General features: G+C 38.6%; 1 pseudogene; it reads left to right on the top strand.

Moving 5' to 3' along the window:
• The first annotated feature begins 1500 nt into the window (after positions 1 to 1500).
• Positions 1501 to 7763, top strand: LOC137014630 (uncharacterized; annotated as a pseudogene).
• The last annotated feature ends 1024 nt before the right edge of the window (positions 7764 to 8787 follow it).

The following is an 8787-nucleotide window of genomic DNA, read 5'->3' as shown; positions in this document are numbered from 1 at the left end:
TTCGCCTTGTGAAATTGTTGATCACAGATTGATAAAGCTGATTTCTATTAATCTTGCCTGTGCCTTAAACTAGTTGAACATCTTCAAAGCCCCAGGGACGTGTGCTGTTCGGCCTTCTGATTTCCCTCCACTCGCTTTCATTGCTTTCAGTATATCATATAGCGGCAAGAATTTCTTCCTCTCTGTGTCATTGTAAGATGCATCCTCACTTGCAATTTTGAAGTAGTGCGCTAAAGCAGGGTAGTAATTCCAGACCACCTTTACAGTATTAAAACTACTTGTACGCTGTACGAAGGCACCGTCTTAACCTGTTGTGAATGGACTCTGCATCCGTGCCCTGTGTCAGCTCTACAATGTCTAAAAATACATTTGATCAGACAAGGGAGTTTGACGGGAGAGAGGATCAAGAGGGGTATTTTTGCCATGGTGACTATATGATATTTTTGCAATTTTACACATAATAATCCATGATCACATTACACAAAACGTCTCAGGTTACGTACGTAACCATGGTTCCCTGAGAACAGGGAACGAGACTCTGTGTTTCAAACACTATGGGGAATGTCACACATGAACTGTCTGAAAGCCAAATATCAAACCACTCCAATCCTATTGGCCGGTGACAGCTTATGACGTTATCATAGCACGACCTGGAAGTATATAAGGAGCACCTACAGAATCAGTCAGTATCTTATTATCTTGAGGGACTGATTGTTTGAAGATTGTCACACTTTTTGTGTTACTTCAATGTTTAGAGTATGATAAGAGTGTTTCACAGGCTTAGAAACAAGTTGTTTCTCATTATGTAGGAAAATGTAAACTCTCATGCAGCAAACATCTATTTCTTTGGAAAGAAATTTGTGTTCCCTTAAATGTTCGACTTTATTCAACAATATCTTCTGTTCTGTCATTATCTTACACTGTTTACATCCAGCGCTTCCAGGTTCTACGTCAGAGTCGGGGACAGACAGAAGGGTTATGACCTGTGCTCTGAGGGAGGTGGAGAGCACTTTAGGCACATAACTGTGCCTTGGCTTAAGGATGACCTTACAGTCATTCGGCCCAAACTCAATCAGGAAGAGCTAATACGAGCACCTGCAGGTCACCGACTCACTTAACCAAGGCCAGTGCTAACAGAAGGGTGGTTTTAAGCAAAAGTGCCCTCAACTCAACCATCTGCAGCGGCTCAAACAAGGGGCCTCGGAGGGTCCTGAGGATGCTGGACAGGTCCCAGTTCACAGCTGTATGGGGCGAGGCAGCTTTAGGTTTTTTTGCACCCTTGATTTATCAGCAATTTAAATTAATATTCTGGTATGCTGAAGTTTAATGCTTTGATAGTGAATGACAAGTTTTGTTTTCACTTCAGTTTCTCCGTGTGATGATCAAACAGCTGCTGAAGTGAGATGATCATCTTAAACACTTTCAAGATGTCTTCACAGAAGCTTTATTAATCTATTGAATCAGTGGGAGAATAAAGTTTACTGATCAAACTCTCTCATAATGTGTCTGTCTCTGGTGTCTGACATGTTTCTCATGCTCAGCTCAGTGTCTGAACATGTTGTGAGGGAATCAGCTCCTCCTCGAACAGGTAAGAACAGGTAACTAACCGCAGGAGGAACATTTCACTGCATTCAAGAGAAAGTAAATCTAAACTCTACTGCTGCTGTTCTCTCCATTTTACTTTTGACCAAATCCTTGTTTCACGCTTCATTTAAAGATTTATTAACGTTTTCTACCGTATTTGTTTTCTAAGCACATTCTTCTTGAGATCTGTCTGTAGTCACATTCACTGAAGATGCATGGCGGAGGGATCTTCCGCACCTGCAGGTATGAATGAAATGTCTTCACATGCAATCAACCACGGTGTATCCGATGATTTAGTTTTTTGATATATGTTTATTTGATTTTTATGGAAAAGTTTCTGTTGTGTGAGTCGTGTAGCCTAACAATCTTTTGTGTAGTCTTGGTTTTGAAGCTCTTTCACACCAAAGGTGATGAGAAAATGGACTGAAGAAGCAGTAGCATCAGTTTTCATAAGAGCTAACACAGTATAACACCTGCTGGGCAGTTCATCAGTCTAATGTGAGGAATAGCAAAATAAATATAGCTGTAACATTTAACTAAAGTATAGTTTAATCAATTCATTCATTCCTGTTGTATTGTACTCTGAAAAAAGTGAAAATACTGTTATTTAAAGTGCTTTTTTATATAAAGGTCTAATCGAAAAACATGCTTTAGATTTAAACCCGTTTCGTTGTGTTTGACTAAAAGCAAATTAACTCATGGCTTGAAAATAAATAAAAAGGAATTAATGTGAACTCAGTATGAACACACAAATGTATTATAGCCTATGACATATTGTTTCAGTCGCTTATTATGATACATTATGTACAATACTGTTAAAATGGTGTACAAATGTATGAATTTGATTGCAGAGCCAAGATTCCGCCCACACACTCTTCTGATTGGTTGTTATTTTGATTTATTTTTGTCGTGTCTGGAGCGGACAGACGTATTCCTTGCTGCTGGATTCTCATACCATACCAGTGTCTGCTTAGGACACGGTCGCATTTAATGTCCCACAATGGGATGGGGAATCCTGGAGTGTTTGATGCAGAAAATTAACGTTAAGGAAACAAAGCAACGGAGAGCAATACAGGTCTTTTTTTTTAAATCTAATGTTTGTTCTGCACACCAGCGTCATCACCCGCCTACACCAATGCATCTGTACTCTACTGCCAATTCCTGCAGTTCCCGGATTCCCCAGGTGTGTAATGTTGAATATTTTCCCAGTACTCTCATGAGTTTATAGCCCTATTTGGACGGGATTAGTTTTACATGGGGAGGTGGAGTAATGCAGCTAATTTTACCTCAGGACGTCTGTAAAATTAATGCATAAAATTAATGTCTGTAAAATTAAAATTAATGCCCTAAAACTTGTATAGTTTTTGTCAGTGTTTATTTAAAAACACCCAATTATGCAGAATATAAGATGGTAAATATTTAATTGATGAGTTGTCAACATAATATATAACAATACAATATATATGGTATAATTCTGCCTCAAAATCCAACTATTTGACACAAAATGATATCTCAGTAAAGCATGTCGTCATGTGGGTATATGTCGCTTTCTGATACCATATAGGCTAATGATTAACACATATAATATAAATATGTAAACTATATATAACAGTTAGGTCGCTGTAATCTTTACCTACATTGTCCGTAATGATTACTGAGATGGCACATTCGGACGGGACTAAAATCACTGAAGCTCTGGTAATAATTACTTTACTCCACCTCCCCATGTAAAACTAATCCCGTCCGAATAGGGCTAATGGGAGGAAGAAACTGTGGAGTCACGGGGCATATGTATTATTGAATGATTAATAATAAAATGGTGAATGGAATGTTTTCATTTGAAATATTCACAGCTTAAATATAGAGGGTATGCATCGACGTCACTTTCCCGCCGAAAACGCGCTCCCTCAGCCGGACTGAGTGGCAAAAGAACCTGCTGTCACTGGATTTAATAGAGGAAACTGCGAAAACTCGAGTAAAACAAACGATTACACTAAAGGTTGGACTCGAAAGAGTTCCTTATGACATGTCAAATAAACCTAATCTATGGATATTGACATGCAGCCAGGAGTCGTGTTTCCCGACATTTATATGTGCCTGATTTCGACGCCGGGGAAATATCCGCCTGTGAATATTTTATATAACTACAATATAGGTAGGTTTAAATCCGAGTAATCACTTATATCAGTGTTAAATATATCGTCATATTGTCCAGCCCTAAAACTTGTATAGTTTTTGTCAGTGTTTATTTAAAAACACCCAATTATGCAGAATATAAGATGGTAAATATTTAATTGATGAGTTGTCAACATAATATATAACAATACAATATATATGGTATAATTCTGCCTCAAAATCCAACTATTTGACACAAAATGATAACTGCAAATCAATGTTTCTCTGCTGGAGTCCAGCTGTTTCTGTGAATTGCAGTGATCCATTTGCTTCTTTTTTTCTGTAGCTTTTGACAGTCTTTAAATATATACCTCAGGTTTTGTGTCAAAGCTATTTGTACAGTCATTGGTTTTGTGCGTTTTTCGCGGTATTCACGCTGAAAACCAATGCTGCCCCTCAGTCTTTGTGCCACTCAGTGGGTGTAACCGCAGTCATAACGGTCGACGATGACGTCACGTGCATAGGCTACCCTCTAATCAAGCTCATGCTCTGATGACATCCTGAAAGGCTGTTTCATAGGGGTGTAATTTGAGGTAGGGGGTGTAATTTGTAGGTTGTGGTTTGTAGTACTGCGTGACACTTGACTGAAATAGACATGAGTTGCTCTTGCATTCCTGTTGGAGGCGTTGCAAATATGGCCACCGAGTGAACTGACTTGTACTTTTGGTTCGTAATTAGCATGGTGCAGGTCTTATACGCCAGTGGTGAATTACAGTTACTTAAATGCAATAATTTTATCCACAATCTATTTTATTACTGTATTATAATCTATTAAATCATTATAAGGTACGGTGTCAGTGGTTTAGAGTCATTTAGATTCATTTCGAGGAATATGAAAGCAGTTTTTCTGTGCAAGTGAGAAGCAATAAAGAGCTGCTGCAGAAATCTGCACATCATTTCACAACCCTTCTTTTTGTTTAATCCTGACATTATTTGATTCAAAGCCACCATAGTGTAAATGCTAAAGATCTTTTAAAGATGTGAATGGAGGTAAAGGCTGGTTCGGGTTAATATCTCAGAGTAGAGGCAGCGGCGTCTGCAGATTTACAGCTGTACTGTACCGAGGCTTTCCCGTAACCAGAGATGTCAATCATTCCTGAATTCTTTTCAGTGTTTTGACCAATGTGTTTGAATTGATTAGCATTCATGTGGACCGCTCTTTCACTGAATCATCTAAGCAGATTCTCAGTCAGTAAAACATGAATCAAACTGAAAACTTATGAATCTCAAATCAAATCATTTTTTATTTGTCTCCCCAAAGATTCACACTTTTTTCCGAAACCTTATTTCAATAAAGACACAGTAACTTCATACATACTTTTAGAGTTTTTTTAAGGATTTCAACAATGTTTGTTCCATAAATTCTGTCAAAGTTCACACAGTCTACAGACAAGATATTATGGGCATAGATGAATTTTTTTAATCTAGATTAATCTAGATTAATTTTGGAATTAATCTAGATTAATCTAGATTAAAATGGCTCATTTGAATTCTGCCGAAGACATTCAGAATATGTGAGATAGGCCTACCCAAATTGTCCCTGCATCCCAATGTCCGTACTATCCATCCTAAATAGTATGTGAGATTAAAATAAGTGTGTCCCAAAGCGTAGTATGTTGAAAGGAGTATGCCAAAAGTCCCCGGATGGTCTACTATTTGCGGTAGATTTTCGAAGTGTGGATCCGTGCACACTATAAAGGCTAATATTGCCCACAACCCATTGCGCATTGTACAAGGATTCAGTTCAGAACTACAAACACGAGTAAAAAGTGTTAAAAACTACAAAACATGGCGAATATGTGCGATCGACGCTGAGAGGTTGTTTGAGTGACTAATAATCAGTTCAAACTGATAGAAAATATATATTTAATGTTATATGTTTTATTTTTCATCTGCAAATACCAATGTGGACTTTTATAAAGATCTGATTGGCCATTAACTTTTAAATGCATCATTATGCATTAATATGAGGAGAGTTCTCCACATGAAAGACTCGCGACTGCAGATCGACGTGCTGCATTTCTCTCCGATACGGTAGGAAATTAGCTAAATGAAATGTGGAGGATGTAAGATGATTGACAGGCCAGTTTATGGTGACTGGATGCGACAGAGAGCAAAGACGTAATTGTATGACGTGATAGTATGTCCCAAAGCTTGTCTACTCTTTTGCTACACACTCAAAAGTAAGTGCTTTTTGTTCACAGAAAGAGTACATACTTTTAGGGCGTAGTATAAGTAGGCGAATTGGGACGCAGCAAATGACTAAAAGTAATCCCCCATTTTGTCTGACAAAGCAGATAGGAATTAAAGTTAAACTTGAAAAATGTTGTATATTGACATCTTTCCGCGTTTGAAACAACATTGATTCTCATGTTCATTCATGTTTATTTGATGCTATAAATGGACTCGTAGTAAGAGATGATCGGTTTACGAGCCTCTTGAGCTGAGGCGCTACAGCAATCTGTCACGACCATGGTAACGGCACATTAAAGAGCAACAAAACGTTTTTTATTGTTTGAATTTCTTAAAAAACTATACAGTTTTAAAGCTGGGACTTTGTTAAATATCATAAGTTACCTGCTCTGTCTTGTCTGTCGACGTGTTGTCAGTGTCCTCTTTGCTCCGTGATGCATTTATCACTGTGTGTGGCGTGACAGCGCCACGGCTTGTCGGACAAAGCAACAGTAACTAAGGGGGGCGGGTCTTTGCGAAGGGTCAATTCGGCTAGGTATACATCCGCGCTAAAATATCAAGGTGAAAGTCATCATAGCTTGCGTAGTATAGACCCAGCTCCCAACCCAACTTTGAGAATAGATTAACGCCGATATTTTTTTATCGCCCGATAAGAGTCTCACGTTAACGCAGCACGTTAACGCCGATAACGGCTCACCACTACAAGATATATTTACACTTGTTTGTGAAACACAGACAAACTATATTATATATATTTTCTTACTCTTGACCTCCAATGAGAAGAATAACATCTTGACCAGGCGTCTTATTCCATATTTTTTATTTCAGAGATGTCAGCAATCAGCTCCAATCCAGATGATCCAGTGATCCGGATTCTTCTGATGGGCAGAAACGCTTCTGGGAAAAGCTCATCTGGAAACACTATACTTGGGAAAAAAAAGTTCAAAGCTCAAAAACATAAGAAGAAAAATGATGCTGAAGTTTGTGAGGAATTAACTCAGATTGGAGAGAAACAGGTTCATGTGATTGACTGTCCAGATCTTCTGGATCCAGATCTGTCTGAAGAGAAGCTGGAGATGCTGAAAGAGCAGCTGGTCTCTGGATGTTCAGCAGGTCTCAGTTCAGTTCTGCTCACCGTTCCTCTAGAGGAACCTGTGGGAAATGAGGAAGAGATCCTGGATTTCATCAAGTGTTTATTAGGTCCTGAAGTTCAGCAGTACATCATGATTCTGTTCACACATGGAGATGAGCTGGAGGATCTGGAACAGACCATTGATGAACATCTACAGAACAAAGATCATGAGGATCTACAGAGACTGGTGACTGAATGTGGAGGAAAGTTTCACTGTTTCAATAACAAGAGAAAATCAGATGGTCAGATACAAGGACTACTGCAGAAGATGGAATGGTGATGGAGAACGGTGGGAAATTTATCATGGAACAAATGAAGAGGAATGGCAGCAAAGACCGTCCTCGTGTCAATTGTAAGTAGTCACTAATAAATTACTTTAATAACACAAACATGGGAGGGATTTTTCAAGTTTGAGTCGGTTGTATGTCACACTGAAAAGTGATTTGATGTTTCTGTTGTAGTTTCAGGAGATTTTCCAGCAGATGAGACTGATGTGATTCCTGGGAAGAAAGACCAGATCAGGCTGGATCTGCTGGGAAAAACTGGATCTGGGAAAAGTTCCACTGGAAACACCATCATCGGCAGAATCCTGTTCACATTACTGAAACAGTGTCATTCAGAAACTAAACAGATCTCAGTGATCGACACACCAGCACTCGCTTGCATCAACTGTTTGTGAGTTAAAACCAAAGCTTGTTGTGATGGAAAAAGTTACAACCTGCTGCACATTAATCAATATTTGACCACTGCAGCATTAAACTTAAGCCCAAAGTATACTTCGTTTTTTTAACAGTTACTTCATTTGACTCGTACGCACACACAGGCGTTGAACGCATGTGCAGTTTTGAGCAATTTCTCTCCACAAGTTACAATCCATGTAAATATATTTGTGTTCTTTCATTCTAAAGTTGTACAAATGAGGGTACTTTCTAACCTCTTCACACAATCTCTCATCTATGTAGGCCTCCGTTGTCGCTGTAGCTTGCACGTGTTCCAGTCTGTTCTGTTTATGCAGTTTTTCTTTGATTATCTTGTGAATCGACGGCCCCAGGGCACTGCTGCCACTTTGTGGATAAACTAATTAATGCTATAAAATCATTTAAAAATGTAAATGCGCAACTGTGTCTCTTTATTTTGTTCATCAATAAACACTGCTTCCAGTCAGCTTCCTGTGAGCTCTCGTTCTTTACTGTTCATGACACACAAGAATAAAGTTCATACCCTGCAGACAGAACAAACACTTTGTCCATAATCCATGTGAACACGGTAAGCACTCATCTGTGTGTTAAAGCACGGTCAAAAACTGTTTGCCTCCCTGCTGCAAAACACACCTGTAGTCTCATTAACCCCGTGCCAATCCAACCATCTTAGAAAAGGTTCATCCTATTTTGAACTCCAAAGGTTCGATCTCTTCTAAGAGTGAGTTTTATGTTATGTGTAATGTTGTTAAATTAATGTTTATTGCACCTTTTACTGTCGTGTTGTCATGATGGTGTTTAGTGTTTGTGCGAATAATACTGTACACCATCTGTGAACAATATTTGAGAGAAACATTTGTGTACATAGAAAAAGATCTTTGAGTTCAGCTCATGAAAAATGGGAGCAAAAACAAAAGTGTGGTGTTTATAATTTTGTTCAGTGTATATTGAAGTATATATTATTTTCAGCTTTAGAAATGCTGCTTGTGATTAACTTTGATTCAT

The sequence above is a fragment of the Chanodichthys erythropterus genome, chromosome 3 (assembly GCF_024489055.1).
Source record: "Chanodichthys erythropterus isolate Z2021 chromosome 3, ASM2448905v1, whole genome shotgun sequence".
Lineage (NCBI taxonomy): Eukaryota > Metazoa > Chordata > Actinopteri > Cypriniformes > Xenocyprididae > Chanodichthys > Chanodichthys erythropterus.
Note: the sequence above shows the minus strand (reverse complement) of the source record. Positions and strands in the feature narration are given on the sequence as shown.